Source organism: Peromyscus californicus, unplaced genomic scaffold (genome assembly GCF_007827085.1).
Source record: "Peromyscus californicus insignis strain IS unplaced genomic scaffold, ASM782708v3 Scaffold_7__1_contigs__length_154581171, whole genome shotgun sequence".
In the NCBI taxonomy this organism is placed as follows: Eukaryota; Metazoa; Chordata; class Mammalia; order Rodentia; family Cricetidae; genus Peromyscus; species Peromyscus californicus.
This window is the reverse complement of record NW_026294595.1, coordinates 17,847,493-17,864,616: the sequence shown is the minus strand read 5'-3', so window position 1 is coordinate 17,864,616 and position 17,124 is coordinate 17,847,493. Positions and strand designations below refer to the sequence as shown.

The window sequence follows — 17,124 nt, the reverse complement described above, 5'->3', positions numbered from 1 at the left end:
ATCCTGTTTATAGCCAGGAAAGATTTGTCTGAAAGCAAACATTCATCGATGAAATTTAAAGGTTAGTAAACATAGTTTTATTTCCCAATGATTGAAACAATCGTTTGCTGTTTGTACTATTTTGTAATTAAAGACAGCGTTTTTCCTCACATAGGTACTGTTAATTTGTTTCTTTTCATATATTTCAAGATAACATGGAAACCTTTCGCCTTGAAGAAAACTGCCCCAACCATGTTGTAATATCAGGAGAGAGATCATGTAGTTAAATATCATGTAGCTAAATGTACCTGAATAGAATTCAGAAGTTACTTCACTACAAATTGTGTTTTCAGAGGAAAGATGAAGGAGAATAAATGTTTTACGCACTAAAATGCATGGAAACTTTTATCTTTCAAGTAATGAGTTTTTAATCAGATTGAAGTTTGCTCCTCTGCAATGCTGGACAATTTTCTTTGTTGAATACTCCCTCAGAGATGGTTAGCTCCTCCGTTTCCTGTGTTGCTGATACTGAGTATATCAACCACTTCAGAGCAGTCCTCTAGTTCAGGAGGAGTTGATGGACATATAATTGACAGCACAGTTTTGTGTGCTTTTATTTGAATACAGTTAGGTGTTCTGTTGTTGTTTCTTTTGGTATTGTTTAAATCTGTGTTCTTGGTTTGGGAGTTTTGTTTTTGTATTGGGTTTTTGTTTGTGTTTTGGGAAAGAACTTAAAGTTGGATGGGTAGGAAGAGGGAGAGGATCTCAAAAGACTTGGGAGAGGGAAATAATGTGGAAAAATATATTTTGTAGATGTAACCAACCGTCTTATTAAATAAGAAACACAGAGCCGATTCAGAGAAGAAAACCAAGAGGTCAGAACTAAGAGCCTTACCCTTCCTGCTTCAGCCAAGAGAGCTCTCCGAAAGGGAGCTACTTCCTGTGTGTTTGTCTTTATAGCCTTTCTGTTCTGTCTTCTCATTGGTTGTAAACCCAAACACATGACTGCCCTCATCATTGCCTGTCTGTAGAGACTTCCAGGTCTTCTATGGTTGGTATTGAGATTAAAGGCATGTGTCTCCAATGCTGGCTGTATCCTTGAACACACAGAGATCTACCTAGCTCTGTCTACCAAGTGCTGGGATTGAAGGCATGCGCCACCACCGCCACGCTCTTGCTATGGCTCTAATAGCTCTGACTCCCGGGCAACTTTATTTATTAACATACAATTAAAATCACATTTCAGTACAAGTAAAATACCACCATAATATTTAAATTTAAAATTTGTTTCAAATAATAAGAAAAGTTTTTTTTTTGTTTTTTTTTTTTGTTTTTTTTTTTTTTTGTTTTTTGTTTTTTCGAGACAGGGTTTCCCTGTATAGCTTTGTGCCTTTCCTGGATCTCGTTCTGTAGACCAGGCTGGCCTTGAACTCACAGAGATCTGCCTGGCTCTGCCTTCCGGGTGCTGGGATTAAAAGGCAGGCACATGAAGCTCATTCCTTGGTTAGACACAGTCCCATGTCCTTGAAAGGATTCTTGAGAGAACCTAGTTCTCTCATAAATATCTTGGCTCCAACCTTGCAATCATTGTTTCTTTTCCTTAAGAAATGATTTTGTGGCTTTGCAGATGCTGCTACCCCTGGTCACTGCTTTCTGCAGCCACGGTCAACTCCATTGTGTTCTTTCACATCACACTGATGGCAAGCCCTTGGGCCATGTCTCTTCAAGCTATTTGCAAACCAAGTTCCAAAGAGCAGAAAACTTTCATGCTCTGAGCATTGGAGAAAAAGGATTTGTATGTAAGCGGTCCTCCTTTCACTGAGTTATTCCAGAATTTATGTGCCAGGGTGGTGACTTCAAAAGTCATAATAGCACTGGTGGCACATCCCTCTTTGGGGAAATTGGAGGGTGAGAACTTCATCCTAGCATACAGGTCCTGGCACCTTGCCCATGGCAAATGCTGGACCAAACACAAATAGTTCCCACCCCACCCCTTTTATTTTATCTGCACTGCCAAGGCTGAGTGGCTGGATGGCAAATATGTGGTTTTGGGAAGGTGAAGGAAGACATAAGAGTCATAGAAGCCATGAAGTATTTTGGGTCCAGAATAGGCAAAGACTGCAAGAGGATCACAATTTCCAATTGTGGACAACACTTATTCTTTTGACTTGTGCACATCTTATCCAGCAGACCATTCCTTCTGTAGCTCAGGAGAGCACCCCTACTCCAATTGTTCAAAATACCTTATAATCTCTGCTCTCACTGAAGTTCTTTGGGTTCTGTATTTTCCTCCTTCCCCTCCAAGTCTAGTTGGATTGCAGAGTTAAATTTATGACTATGAATAAAAAATAATTAAGAACAAAAAGAAATGCTCTTGTAACAGAGTCATGTTTACAGTTACCTTTCTGTCCAAAATAATTACCCAAAGAGAGATACAAGTTGTCTTGTATCTTTCTCTACATAAATAGATTATAGATAGATAGACAGACAGACAGATAGAAAGAAAGACAGATAGATAACTAGAGAGAAAGATAGTTTTTCAGAACAAACCGAGACAATTTTTTTAAAAGCTTATATATTTCTTTCTTGGAAGTCATTTATAATACTTATTTAGAGAAAGATACCTCCACAAATATCTTACAGATGAGGTCTTTTGATCTTAGATCCCCATATAACCACTGTCTGACAATCTTAAGACTCTTAAAAGCTCTATTATATGATGGGAATAATCTGTAAGGCATGTCCTGAAGACCAAGAGCATACTTTTATCTATTTACAAATCCCTATGACTAACTGGATTCCATACTTTTTTCCTGTTATCATCTCTTAATTTGAGAATAATTTGAGATATGAAAAGTTTTGATATGAGAACCATTAAATTTTCTATTACAGTATGTTTTAGTTTATTTCAAATGTGAATTTCATCATGGAGCTCAAAGGACACATATGTGATTAAAATTATCTCAAAAATAAAGTTTCAGTAGTTACTTTCATCAACAGTATATCTAAGGTCTAGGAGAGAATGGCTTAATCTGGAAAATGTTCACTACCCAGCCATAGGCCTGAGTTCAGATCCCAACAACACCATAAAAACTTGGGCATTGTAGTGCTCCCTTGCAGAGACTGCTCCTACTCAGATAAGCTAGTCTGTCTCATTTTCTGTATACTTATGTCTGAAATATCTTTACTTCCTTGCTGCCCCATTTAGGTCAAACCCAAGAGCAAATTAAGAACTCAACACTCCCTATCTTCTTTTTTTTTTTCTTTTTTTGCCGAATGCCATTTATTGAAGTAGGGAGGAGGTCTTAAATACAGGCTTACAGCACAATGGGAGAACCCCGGAGGGCAGAAGTTCGCTATCTATGTTTTACAATCTTGCATCTAAGCTGTTAACACCCATTATGCAGGATATACAGACAAGGAACTTCCCTTAAGCATTCCGGAGGGTGGAACCCGGCAGAGAATTAGCATAGGGAGGATATCAAGGTCAAGGTCAGCAAGCAAGGCAACAGTTACCCAAAACAGGGGCCAGAACCCTACAGGTCCCCCTTTTACTAAAAAATTGAGCTTCTGACTTAGGTTGCATAGGACATCAGCAGGTCACTTTACCTGTCATGGAAACGCCTGCCCAGGCCACACAGGTGCTCTGTCTTAGGTAATACTTTATTTATTTTATTAAGATTTTAATGTAGTTAACTCATTTCCCTCTTCCCCCCTTATTTTTTATTTCCCAACCTTCGCATATATCTCTCTTTCAAATTCATGCCCCTCTTCTTTCTTTAATTGATATGTTATATTCATTTCCCTGAATGCATAAATACAGCCTGCTTGGTCTGTATAATGCTAGCTGTATGTATGTTTTCAGAGTGGAACACTTGATATTGCATCAACAATTAGTGTTCTCTTTGTGAGAAAGAATACTTCTACTACCAGTATTCCTTAATTGACTATAATTCTTTAAAGAGAGGATCTTACTGAACCTGGAGCTCACTAATTTTGCCAGCCTGACACATACTACAATGCCCAAGTAAAAGTATTTGCTACTTGGTTAAGGCATTATTTGTGTGAATACAAAATTTGGAGCTTTGGATTCTTTGCATGATGAGAATTTCTGAGTTTATTTGAATATCAGAAAACAACAATTGATAAGTTGACTAAATGAACATGAACAGAAACCTTAAGCACACATTTCATTTCATCTCATCTTCACAATTAACTTCATCATGTTTCTTATATCAGAAATTATGTATATTCATTTTGATGTAATAGTAACATTGCAATATAACAAAAGGAAACAAAGCAATAGGAGTTCTGGGCCCTGGAAAGAAAGTGTCAAATGGGAAAAGCCATGGCTCAGAAAAAAAGATGAGAGAGTAAATCACCATTCTCTTTGTCTCACTTCATCAAATAAACTATTAGACTAGGTAATGACTAGAATTTTTCCCATTGCATGTTTTTATGTTGGCCTAGAACACTAAGAGATGTAAGGCCTGGAAGGATATCTTTACTTGAGCCAAAGCTAAGATCAATCATCATACAATGGAGCATCTAGCTTGAGACTGTTTAAAACAGCACTCTTGACATGATTTAATTCATCTCACTCAGTCTTTCATTCTCAGTAAAATGCACTGCACAATGTCAGTGCCTGAGTGCTGCATACAATTTGGAATAGACTATAAAGATAAAATATTCTTCATGTTTATGTGGCTATAACATTCTAATATTGAATGAGTACCCTAGAGCTTTTCCCCTTAATTTATATATTATGCATGTAGTTCTTTTTAAAGGTGTTTTTACTATGACTTTAAAATTTTTGAAAAGCCGTTTGACTGCCTGAAAAGATAATAATTTCCAAAACAGTCATGAAGATACTTATCTAATGAGTAAATATTTATAGATATATTCAGCTTTGGAGTATGAACTTCAAAGAGATTTCAGGATTAAATCATCTGTATTATTTTCATTTAAATAATGAATATATGTACATTATTCAAGAGACAGAAAACAATACATTTATATCAAAATATGAGAAGAGTAGGGTTAGATTAGATATATACCAAGAATATTACTACTCTTAAAACATAATCTATTTGTGCTTTTTCACAAACACTGAATAGCAATAACATCTGAAAAGTTTTTTATAAAACATGTACACAAAAATTAAATATGTTAACTTTAATTAAAGCGTTAGAATTAACCACCTCCAAAAAACATCTACAGCCCAGTCATTTTGTTCTTGAGGATCAGCTAAGGGACCATACTTTTCCTATCAAGAGGCTAATGAGTATGTCTAGAAAAGATATAATGTTAATTTAGAAACAATTTTAAATAAATAAACAGTACAGAGCGCAACATCTTTTTAGGCTTACTACTTCAATCCAAATTCTATTATATGTAATAATTTGTTACTGTCTTAAAACCAAGGGTTAGTTTAACTAATTCCTAGTAAATTTGTATATTCCAGGAAAGCAGGCAGTAATAATCAATTAATCAACTCTCTCTGAGAACATAGAAACTATACATACAGTAAGGTAGAGAAAGAGTTATCAATTGGTGTTGGTGATAACATTCTTGAAGAGCTCTTAATGGCACTTTAACCTGATTTTTAATTCATTCTGCATTTTAATTTTTGAAGGAGGTGAGCAAGACAACATAAAAGCACAGGTTTTAACTGTAAAGGAGAGATTGTAGCTCATTTGTAACAGCCCCTTAGAATCTCTCCTTTCTGCTTCTGGAGTCTCGTCCTGAGCCTTGAATGAGCTGCTGATGTATATGCTCCACGACAGCATAGGCCTAATAGTATGTGACAAAGATCCCTAATATATGAATATTTTTTTCTGTTCATAAATTATTTGTTCTCTATTTCCATGATAAATTAAGACTAGTTCATTTGTTCAAATGAAGACACAAAAGAATTGCATTGTGACCAAAGATCACTAAGGGATGGCAATATGTGATTAAGAAATTCTGGTATGCTATTTGCTATGCAAGAGAAGACCATAGAGAACCATTGTGTACTGTTTTGTCATAAAGAATTAATAGAAGAGCATAAAATTTTCCACATGATTCTACTGTGTTTGCACAGTAAATCATATGGCAACCCATCAATATGTACTATTGTGATGTAGATAATTTTATAAGATTAATCAATAATATTCATAAAATGAATCAATGGACATTATCAGCAGAGAAAAGGAAGTACATTGATGCAAGCATATGCACCCCCCCCCCAACACACACATATTGGCTCTCATTAGAGAATGTACTGAAGTGATATTTTTCTCATTAATACTGATGATCAATTTAAATAAAACATACTGGATGCTGAAAACTGTGATGTATTTAACCTTTATTAATTAAACAAACAACATAACTTTGGTGAAATTGTCAAAGACTGGAAAGATTAAATTACGTTCCCTTGGGTTATTTATCTGAGAAGAGTAGGAAAGTAAACAATGAAGTTTTAAATGATCCCTTTTCAATTAACAAGAAAAATATTAATGTTGACTCACTTTGGAAGACCACAAGATGAGATCACACGAAGAGATAATTTGCTAGGATGACATAGTTCATCTAGTCACTGTGTGTTTGAAAATGGAAGTGCACGCAACAAGGAAGACGCACAAGACTCCAAAGGGGTCATTATTATTATTATTATTATTTTTTAGCTTTTATTTTCAGATGGAGAGAGAACATTGACATAAAGTCCACACAGAGCTAGGATGTGCTTTAGGATCTGCCCAACTATCCGTCATTCTTTAGTTGCCACAAAAGGGCATTTCTGGCATGAAGATGAATAATAAAACCCCGAGGTTAGTTTAACAGATAACAACAATAATAACCAAATCTTGGAGAATTTCCTTTTTACTTCTGCTATCCCAGTTTCTGTTTCTATAAAACATGCATTTGTCTATAGAATCTCCCACACAGAATGCTCTTTGATTCACTAACTTTATGAAACATAAATGTTGTCTCCTTTTTCTGTTTTGCAGAATATAGACTTTTATTCCCTTGGTAGAAGAAATGTCATCCTGATACTGATGTTTTCTTCAGTAAGAGTGGATTTCCACCTTTGGTGCCACCTAACACTTTGTGCTGTGGCAGAGTATGTGGGGGGATTCTATTTGCTACCCACCCTGAGTGCTACATTAAGTACAACGAGTGAGGTGTTTCTGCAGTATGCTAGTAGGAATTATTGTAGACCCCTAGGTTGATAACTTCTAAACTTAAATTTTTAATTATGTAATCTATTCTGTCCGTGTTCTCTTTCCAAAGGTAATGTGTGACATGAGGCCCAAGTCAAAAAAGAAAACAACAGCAACAACAAAAAAACCCAAACCCTTGGGAAAGAGGAACACATTACATTTGTCTCCAATGAGTAGAGAACCAAAGAACATGGCATAAGCGACTCAGTAATTGACTTGGCAGTCCAGGATGAATTTCATCTGCCTTTACACCATCAGTAAACCACAGAAAGAGTGGTAAATTCAAAAAGTTTCACTTTAACCTCTGGAAGTTCCTTAGAATCCTCAGAGTATCATTACAGCATTATTTTATGCAAGCACCTTTATTACTTAGAAAATCTTTATTTAAAATTGTACACTATTTTTGGAATTTCCTTGTGTATACAATAAAATTAAAAAGAGACACAGAACACAGGTGATGGGGAGCAGAGGAAGAAAGAGATTGGAATTAATAAGAACGGGGAGGAAAGAGAGAAGGAATGAGGAGTAGCCAGCTGCTGTTAAAGCACTAGTGTTCAGATGATTATTTGCTGCAGGTGCCCACTCTGCTATTCAAAGTCATGTAAAGCAAGTTCATTTCTACATCACATTTGTACAGTAGGTGTAAAAAGGGAGTACATCCCTGACTTAAACTGAAACTCTGCCAGGGGCTATCCATCTGAGTAATGAGAGTTTTATTCTATTTGACCTCTGAGAACACAAATGAAACTTGTCATGTCTGGTGCCTTTCACAATGTACAGCAGAATAGAGGAACTGGGTGCCACCACCAACTTCTTCCACTCCACCTAACTGGAAAGTGTCAGAAAATACTGCTTATGCCACCTACAGATCTATCTAAACCAGGTTTCTGGAGGTAAGAAATCCAGTGTATTCCATCCCTCATAATTTCATCAATATTTTTCCCTGAGCTAAAGTCAGTCCGTATTGAAGAGTTTGGAAAAACTTCAGTGCCATCATAGATAAAGCAACAGTGGTCAGATTTAAAAAAAGAAATTTCCTAAACTGTCTAGGTATTACTTTTTCTTATTTTACCAAACCATTGTATGATTTTATTTAAAATCAATGGCCAAAGAAATAATCTAAATGCCTGTTTATATCATAAGATAATAACCCCCTCCAAAACACAAATTGAAATTAGTTGTACCCTAATTTTATTCTGTTAACAAACATAGTAATAGAGCAGCATAAGTGTACTCATCTGAAAGAAAACCATTATGACTGATAATTCATTCTCACTTGAAGTTTTATGATTGTCAGATTAGTATTGTCTTTACCTGGATCATTATCTACCAAATTCCAGAGAGACACTAAGACACATGACAATGGGATGCCATTTAGTATAGTGATATAACAAAGATTCTAATTCTGGGTGGTGTCAGAAAAGTTACTGGCTTCTTCTAAGCTTCAGTTTCTTCATCTTGAAAAGAGAGAAACAAATGTCAATACTAATCTAAGAACACTTCGGAAATGAAGCATATAGCATATTATCTCTGTGATAAAAAAAACTTAGCATAGGGCTGGTGAGACAGGATAACTTGCAGGTGTTGGTTTTCTCCTTCCAACATGTGCATTACAGGGGCTGAAAGCAGATTCTTAGGTTAGCTGCACATCCCGTTAACTATTGAGCCCTCTCACCAGCCCTATGCTAAGTTTATTTTTTTTATCACAGAGATAATATGCTATATGCTGAAGCATGTGTACTCACAGGTGCACACACACACACACACACACACACACACACACACACACACACACACACAAATAAATAAATAAGAAATAGGAGCTTAGCATAAACCTTGGTATATTGTAAACTCTTAGCAAATACTATTTACAGTCATAACAAAGATGCAAAGATGCAGTAATAAGAAATGTTATATTTTCGGGGTAGATCAACCTGGAAATAGGGACATTCTTTAACTGGAGACCACTTCTACCATATATATGTGGTATTAAGACATATGCTAGAATCAGGTTTAAATCATAACTCTGTCATAGCCCTTGAGCAGACAAAACCATGTTTTCTTGTGTTTCTTTTTCTGTCAAACTGAGAGGGCAGAGATGCTGAATTGCATAGACATTGCAAAAACATATATTTAAATAGTAATTAACACATGATAAATGAGCACACAGATGAAATAAAAATAGGAATTTTAAAGAAGAGAAGTTTGCATGCATTCATGTAATTTTGCTTTTGCCAAGATATGGATTTTGGGCATTTAGCTGTCATGCCTCCTTATTTTTTCTGCAGCTGTCACCAATGTATTTGACAAAGGATGTTTGTCTGTCTATGAGTGTTATTCCACTGAACCCCGTGTGTCAAATTGAGTGGAGACCAGTGCTCTCTACTTTCCTTTTTGGGAAAAAGATCTCATTATGTTTCACAAGCTGACTTTAAACTAGCAGTCTTCCTGCCTCAGCCTCATAAGTACTAGGACAATTCCTGGCTCCACATCTAGAATCAGGCCTGTAGTTCTCACTATAACATCAGCAAGAAGTTGTCATGTCTTTGTGCACAATATTCACAACCGTCTCACACAAAGGATGTCCATGTGCACTGAAGGAAATGAGGTTCTAAAAAGACACAGGCCACTCTCTTATTCGTTACATTGGTGAGAGTAGGCTAGAATATGTTCTTTCTGTTCGTAGCATGTCTCATCTGCTTTCTAATATTCAACTAAATATGAATGGTTCTCATATTATTGTATAGGAAAACTGTATTTGAAAAAGAAAGCATTTCCTGTAAAGTAGTTTCTCCATATAGGTGTCACAGGTTTAGGGTTAGGTTAGTATTGAGGTTAGAGTTAGGGTTAGAACAAGAAAGGAATATGAGAGCAGAACATAAAAATCTATAATGTTAACAGTACACAGTGTCATATATGGAAAAAACACACACACAAATGACAAAACCCCATACAGTGGCATATTAAAAAAACAATGGACTTCAACTGCAGTGACATCTAAATCTTGTTAACAACAAAGTGGACAGTTTTACTAATGCAAGTCTGAAGATTTTTGAATGAGAGTATCAGGGCATCTGCCATCACAGCTGGTTTGTTAAGAACACCATAAAAATAGTAGTATTTTTACAGCAACAGAAACTTTGTTAAACCAATGTATCTCACAAAGAAGTACTGTAAGGAAAGCAGTGATTGGTTACAACAAAGTAAGGAAATGAGCTTATTTTTGTAACACTGCAGAACATTACAGTTAGGATAGGCTTAGGGCTTGGATTAAGGTTAGGGCTAGCAATAGAGAGAGGTTTAGGGTTAGAAGAAAGAAAGGAGTAAAAGAACAGAGTATAAGATTCTGTAAGTACAGCAGCACACAGTGTCATCTTTTGAAAAAGCATGCACAAGTAACTAAAACACAGCAAAATGTCATATTTTCAGAATGGAATGTACTTATACTGCAGAGAAAACTAAAACCTGTCTACATGGAAGTAGACAGATAAACTCCTGCACTCTGAAGCTGCTTGCATCAGAATAGGGTGTCTCTTCCTAAGAAATGCCATTTTTTAAGAGCACAATAGTAATGGTGATGTTTTTACAGCAGCAAGAACTTTGGTATCCTAGTGTACCTCATTGGGATGTACTGGAATAGGAGAGGGGACTGAATTGCAATAACAGAGTGCATGGGAATGATGTATCACAACACCATGACACTTAAGCAGTACACAGCATCATCTCTGAATAGCACATGCAGAAGTGATTGGAACAACGTGCAGTTCATATTTTCAAATACCAGTGTACTACTGCAGTGAAATCCAAATCCACTTTAAAATAGTTTTGATTAGCTTAATCATACAACATTGAAGTTGCTTGCGTCAGAAGAGCAGCACACACATTCTGAAATAGAGCACGTTTGGTGAAAACACAGTGAAAACAGTAGCATTTTTACAAAAGCAAGAACGTTGTTATACCAACGCCTCTCACAGAGAACTGCAGTAAGGAAAGTGGTGGTTCATTACACTGCAGCAGAGTGCATGAGTCTATTATTTTAGTACTGTACAAGGACAGTAGGGTTAGGGCCAAGGTTAGCTTTAGGACTAGTTTTAGAGTTAGGATTAAGAACAGCAAAGAAATAGGAGAACAGAGCATTAAGAATATGTAAGTTTTCCAGGAAAGAGTGTCATCTTTAGAAAATACATACACAAGTGCTTAAGACACCACACAGCTCCTTATCTGAAAAAAAAAAAAAACTTTTTTCCCTTTCATTGCAGTAAAAACTAAATCCTATTTACAAGGGAGTTGATAGTTGTACTCTTACAAGTCTGAAGTTGCTTGCTTCAGAATAGTAGGGTGTATAGTTACTTGGTGAAGCTGGTTTGTTAAGGAAGGAAAAAAATGATAGTACTTTTACAGCAGCAAGAACTTTGGTATACCAATGCACCTCGCTGGGATGTGCTCTAACGTAAGTAGTTATTGATTTACAAGAAAACAGAGCACTTGAGAATAGTGTATCAGTGTACCATGACAGTGTAGCAATACACAGGTTCACCTTTGAATAGCACCTGCACAAGTGACTAAAACTCTGTACAAGATGTATTTGCAAAGACCAGTGTGCTTCTTCTGCAGTGGAAGTCATAATATTCCATTTACACCAATTTGGATGGCTTTAGTTGTACAACTCTGAAATGGCCTGCCTTAGAATATTAGTGGATATGTTCCTAAGTAAAGCATGTTCATTAAGAACACAGTAAAAATGATAGCAGCTTCACATCAACACTTCTGTGTCACTTCTACGTGTGCTGTTCAAAGATGACACTGTCGTGGTACACAAGTACACTATTGTCATGTGCTCTGTTTTCTGAGAACTGTACCTCACAAGGATGTACTGTAATAGAAATGTTGATTAATTTTTAAGAAAGTAGAGCTCATGTGATCATTATATTATTGCACCAGGAGCTGAATTAATACACAGTGTCATCTTTAGAAAACACAAGCACAAATAAACAAACACCATATGATGACTTATTTGCAAAAGATAAATAGGATTCTTCTGCTGTGATATCTATATCCCATTTGCAGTGAAGTGGAGTGGTTTTCTCATACAACTCTGAAGTTATCTGCATCAGCACAGCCTTGGGAACATTCCTAGGGAAAGAGAGATTGTAAAGAACACAGTGAACACAGTAGTAGTTTTACAGCAGAAAAATGTTTTGCCAGTGCACATAATTGATTACCTATAACATAAGTGGTGACTGCTTGATTATTAACAGAACACATGAGATTATTATTATAGCATCACATGAAGACACCTATTGAACAAAATTGGAATAGGAGTGCTCGAATAAAAATCTGTAAGTGAAGCAACATGCAGTGGCATCCACATGTAACTAAAACACCAGAAATGTATTTACAGTGGCTTATTTTCAAAAACCTATATACTTGTGCAGTGAAATCTAAATCCCTTTTACAATGTAGTAGATGGCTTTACTCTTACAACTCTGAAGTTGTTTGCATCATCAGTACGGAATCACATAATTTTTTAGGTACAGCTGGTGTGTTAAGAACACCAGTGAAGCCAGGTAGTGGTTGAACACACCTTCATTGCAAGCACCTAGGAGGCAGAGACAGGCAGATCTCTGTGGGTTCTAAGCCGGCCTGGTCTACAGAGGTAATTCCAGGACATCCAAGGCTACACAGAGAAACTTTGGCTCAAAAAAAAAAAAACCCAAATTAAAAAAAAATGAAAATAGTACTATTGTTACACCAGAAAGAACTTTGATGTAACAATGCACCCACAGAGACCCATGGTAACAGAAGTAGTGATGGCCATACATGAAAACAGAGAAGATGAGATTGTTGTTTTAGCAATAGAGTAGGACATTGATTTAACAAGAATGGAATAGACTAGCTCAGCATAAGTACTCTGTAACTGAAGGGGTACACAGAGGCATCTTCATAAAACACATGTCATTAAAATCCCATGTACTTCTTACTGCAGCTAAATAAATATCTCCTTTACAAAAAAGCAGATTTTTTTTTTCTTGTACAACTAATCCCTACCTCCACAGCAGACTTTCAGAGGCCTCCCTTTCCTACTTTCCACCATCTCCAGTGGACTACACAAACCTTCTCCTTTTAGCCTTCCTTACTCCAACTTGTTGCTTTGACCCACATCTCAACCATAGCAGGATTTCCCTGAGAACCGATAGGCCACTCTAGCCAGAGTTACAAGTAGGCTAAAGGTGACATACCCCTTTCCCCCAGTTCTTCCAAACCCAATTCCCCAGCTGTATCCCTAGCTCTAAAGCAGACTACCTTCTAAAACCATCCATTCCCCCTAGCCCTATCTCCAGAGGATCAGAGAGATCTTATCATCATAACATGCCCCCATACTCTTTGCTTTATTCTAGCCCCCCTTTACAGCTGACACTTTCGGCTTACCCACAGGCCACTCCAGCCAAGAAAGCAGTTAGGCCAACAGCAAGCCTTCACACTTCCTTCTGCTCCACCAAATATTTCCACAGCATCATCCCTAGCTCTTTAGCAAACATTCTCCTCTAGTGTCTTCTCCCTCTGTGCCCACCATGCACAAAGATAAACTAAGCATATTCTGGTGTAGCATCCTGCATTCTTCCCTCTTGTCAAATTCTTAAACTGTCCCCCAACTCTTCCCCATTACTCAGTGTCAGGTCCCATAGTCCACACAGAAACCTCTAGTGCCCACACCCATCAGAATGTCAGAAGATTTTCCTACATACAACACATACTCACCACACTCTCCACAGAACCAGAGAGGAAAGAAAACACGTACCCAACAAACATAAAACCAGATATCAGCACCTAGAATTATTCCCTTCCTATTCCCATATCCTAGACAGAGGCATAAAAACAAAATCAATAACAATTAGGATAATATATCTCTAGTAGAGCTCAGAAGCCCTATCATAGCAGGTCCTAAATATTCCCACATAATTGAAGCACAAGAAAAAGATCTTAAAATAGATTTTATAAATATGGTGAATATCCTTAAAGAGAAAATGAAGATATCTCCTATTGTAATTCAGGAAAGCACAAACAAACAATGGAAGGAAATTAATCAAACAATTCAAGACCTGAAAATGGAAATAAAATAAATAAGGAAAATACAAACTGAAGCAATAATAGAAATGAAAAATTTAGGAACTCAAACTGGCACCAAAGAGGCAAGCTTCTTTAGCAGAATACAGTAGATGGAAAAGAGAATCAAAGGCACTGAAGACACAAGAGAAGAAGAAGATATACCAGTCAAAGAGAAATTTAAATCGAAAATCCACAAACCACTCAGGCACAAACCACTCAGAAATAAAAAACACAACAAAAAGACAAAAATCTGAGAACATTAGGAATAGAGGAAGGAGAAGAAACACAGGTCAAAGACAGAAATAAATATTTTCAATAACATCATAGAAGAAACTTTCTCTAACCTGAAGAAAGAGATGAGTATCAAAATCCAAGAAGCATATAAAATACCACATAGACTGGACCAGAAAAGAAGGAACCTTGGAACATAATAATAAAAACATTAAATGTTCAGAACAAAGAAAAGCATTACAAAGTGCCAGATAAAAAGATTATGTAAAAAAAAAATTTTAAAAAGTAATAAAAAAAAGACTATGTAAAATATGATGCAAACATTTTGGAATTACACCTAACTTCTCAGTGGAGACTCTAAAAGCCAGGCAAGCAAGGTCAGGTATGCTATAGGCTATAATAGACAACAAAGGTCAGCCTAGACAAATATACCCAGCAAAATTTTCAACCACACATGGAGAAAAAAAGGCAGTCCATACTAAAGCCAAACTCAAGGAATATCTATCTGCAAATCTAGCTCTACAGAAGGTGCGAGAAGGAGAACTCAAATGGAAAGAGGTTAAATACACCAGAAAACACAAGGAATAAATAATGCCAGACCAGAAAAATAAAAGGAAGGGAAACACACACACACACACACACACACACACACACACACACACACACATGCACACGCACACACACACACACACACACACACACACGCACACACACACACACACACACACACACACACACACACACACACACGTACACACAAACTCAACAACAACAAGAAACATCAATATACCAGAATCAACAATCACTGGTGATTGATAATGTTCCCTTTTCCCCATAAAAAGACACAGACTAAAGGACTGGATGTGAAAACAGGATCCATCCTTCTGCTACATCCAAGCAATGCAGTCTAACACCCACTAAGGTAAAGGGTTGGCAAAATGTATTCCAAGCAAATGGACCTAAGAAACAAGCTGGTGTAGCTATTTTAACATCTAACAACATAGACTTCAGGCCAAAATTAATCCGAAGAGTTTAGGGAAGGAAAATTTATTCTAGTCAAAGGGAAAATCAACCCAAAGGACATTTCAATTCTTAGCATCTGTGTACTAAAAACAAGGTTATCAAAGTTTGTAAAAGAAACACTACTGAACCTTAAATCACATGATGACACTCACATACTTATAGTGGGAGACTGAAATACCTCACTCTCATCAATAGACTGGTCATCTGCACAGAAAGTAAACAGAGGGTCGGGCAGTGAGGAACTTGGAGAATCATAAAGACATGTTTTGAAATTCTGTACACCACAAAATTTAAAATATAAAAGAAATGGGCACTTTTTTATACATACTTCTTGCCAAAGTTAAATCATCATCGGATAAACAATTTAAACAGACCTAAAGTCCCTAGTAAAACAGAAGTCATTAAAAGTCTCTCAAGCAAAAACAAAACAAAACAAAATGCCCTGGGCTATAATTTTTTAGGGCAAAATTCTACCAGGCTTTGAAAGAAGAGTTAATACCAATACTACTAAAATTATTTTTCAAAATACAAACAGAAGGAAAATTGACCAATTCATTTTATAAGCCCACAGTTACTCTGATACCAAAACCACAGAAAGATTCAAAAAAGAAAGAACATTGCAGACTTATTTCTTTTATGAACATAAATGAAAAAATATTAAACAAAATACTTGCAAACTGGATTGAAGAACATATCATACACAACATCAGTTAGATTTTATCCAAGAGATGCAGAGTAAAATTGGAATTTACCATATAAACAGACTGAATGATCAAAACCACATGAACACTGCATTAGATGCACCAAATGCTTTGACACAGTCCAACATCCCTTCATGAAAAAGTCCTTAAATTCTAAGGGTTCACAATGGAGTCTTAGAATATCCAGCTTTGGACTGAGGGCAGCTTCAGCTTGACCATGCATTGGTCCAAAAAGAGTGTGATGACTGAACTAGCTCTTCAAGTGTGAACACAGGTCCCTGATCTCCCTTCAGGACCTGGTCACTATCCTTGGACTTGTTTTGTCAGATGGATCAAATGATTTTCCACAGAGATTAGCTGGGGATCTAGTTCTGTATAGTCACTGACTAACTTCCCATTAGCCAGAGAACTGGCTGACCCAGAGCTACACAGCATTTCTCCCATGAGTCATAAAATATGATGATGCCCAGGCTTTAGGAAGTTATTATCCTTGAACTTCCTTAAGTGTGGACAGTTGGGACCATGTGAGGAAACCAACAGGCAGCATTGGAACTCATGGAACACAGCTGAATGGTTGACAATGCTATGCCTGATTGAGCCTTGTAGAGGAAAAGCTCTAAGGACTACTTGTCCTGAGGACCTCATATTGTTATTGAACATAGCTCTAATTGTTCCTTCATATCTCTCATAATGTACAGGTTGTCACCACATCTCTCATAATCTACGGGTTGAAAGAATCCTTTCAGGGGTTTCTCGCCCCTCACTGGATAGTGTTACTGGTACTTAAAATAAAAATGGTTGATGTTTTCCAAGCACTGGTGCTGGGGAAGATTAAAGATTTGACCATCACCCTTAGAAAGAACTTAGACATGTAGAAT

General features: G+C 36.7%; 1 pseudogene; it reads left to right on the top strand.

Annotated features, from left to right (window-relative positions):
* Positions 1-1,586: 1,586 nt before the first annotated feature.
* On the top strand, positions 1,587-2,146 carry LOC128100407 (peptidyl-prolyl cis-trans isomerase A-like; annotated as a pseudogene).
* Positions 2,147-17,124: the final 14,978 nt, after the last annotated feature.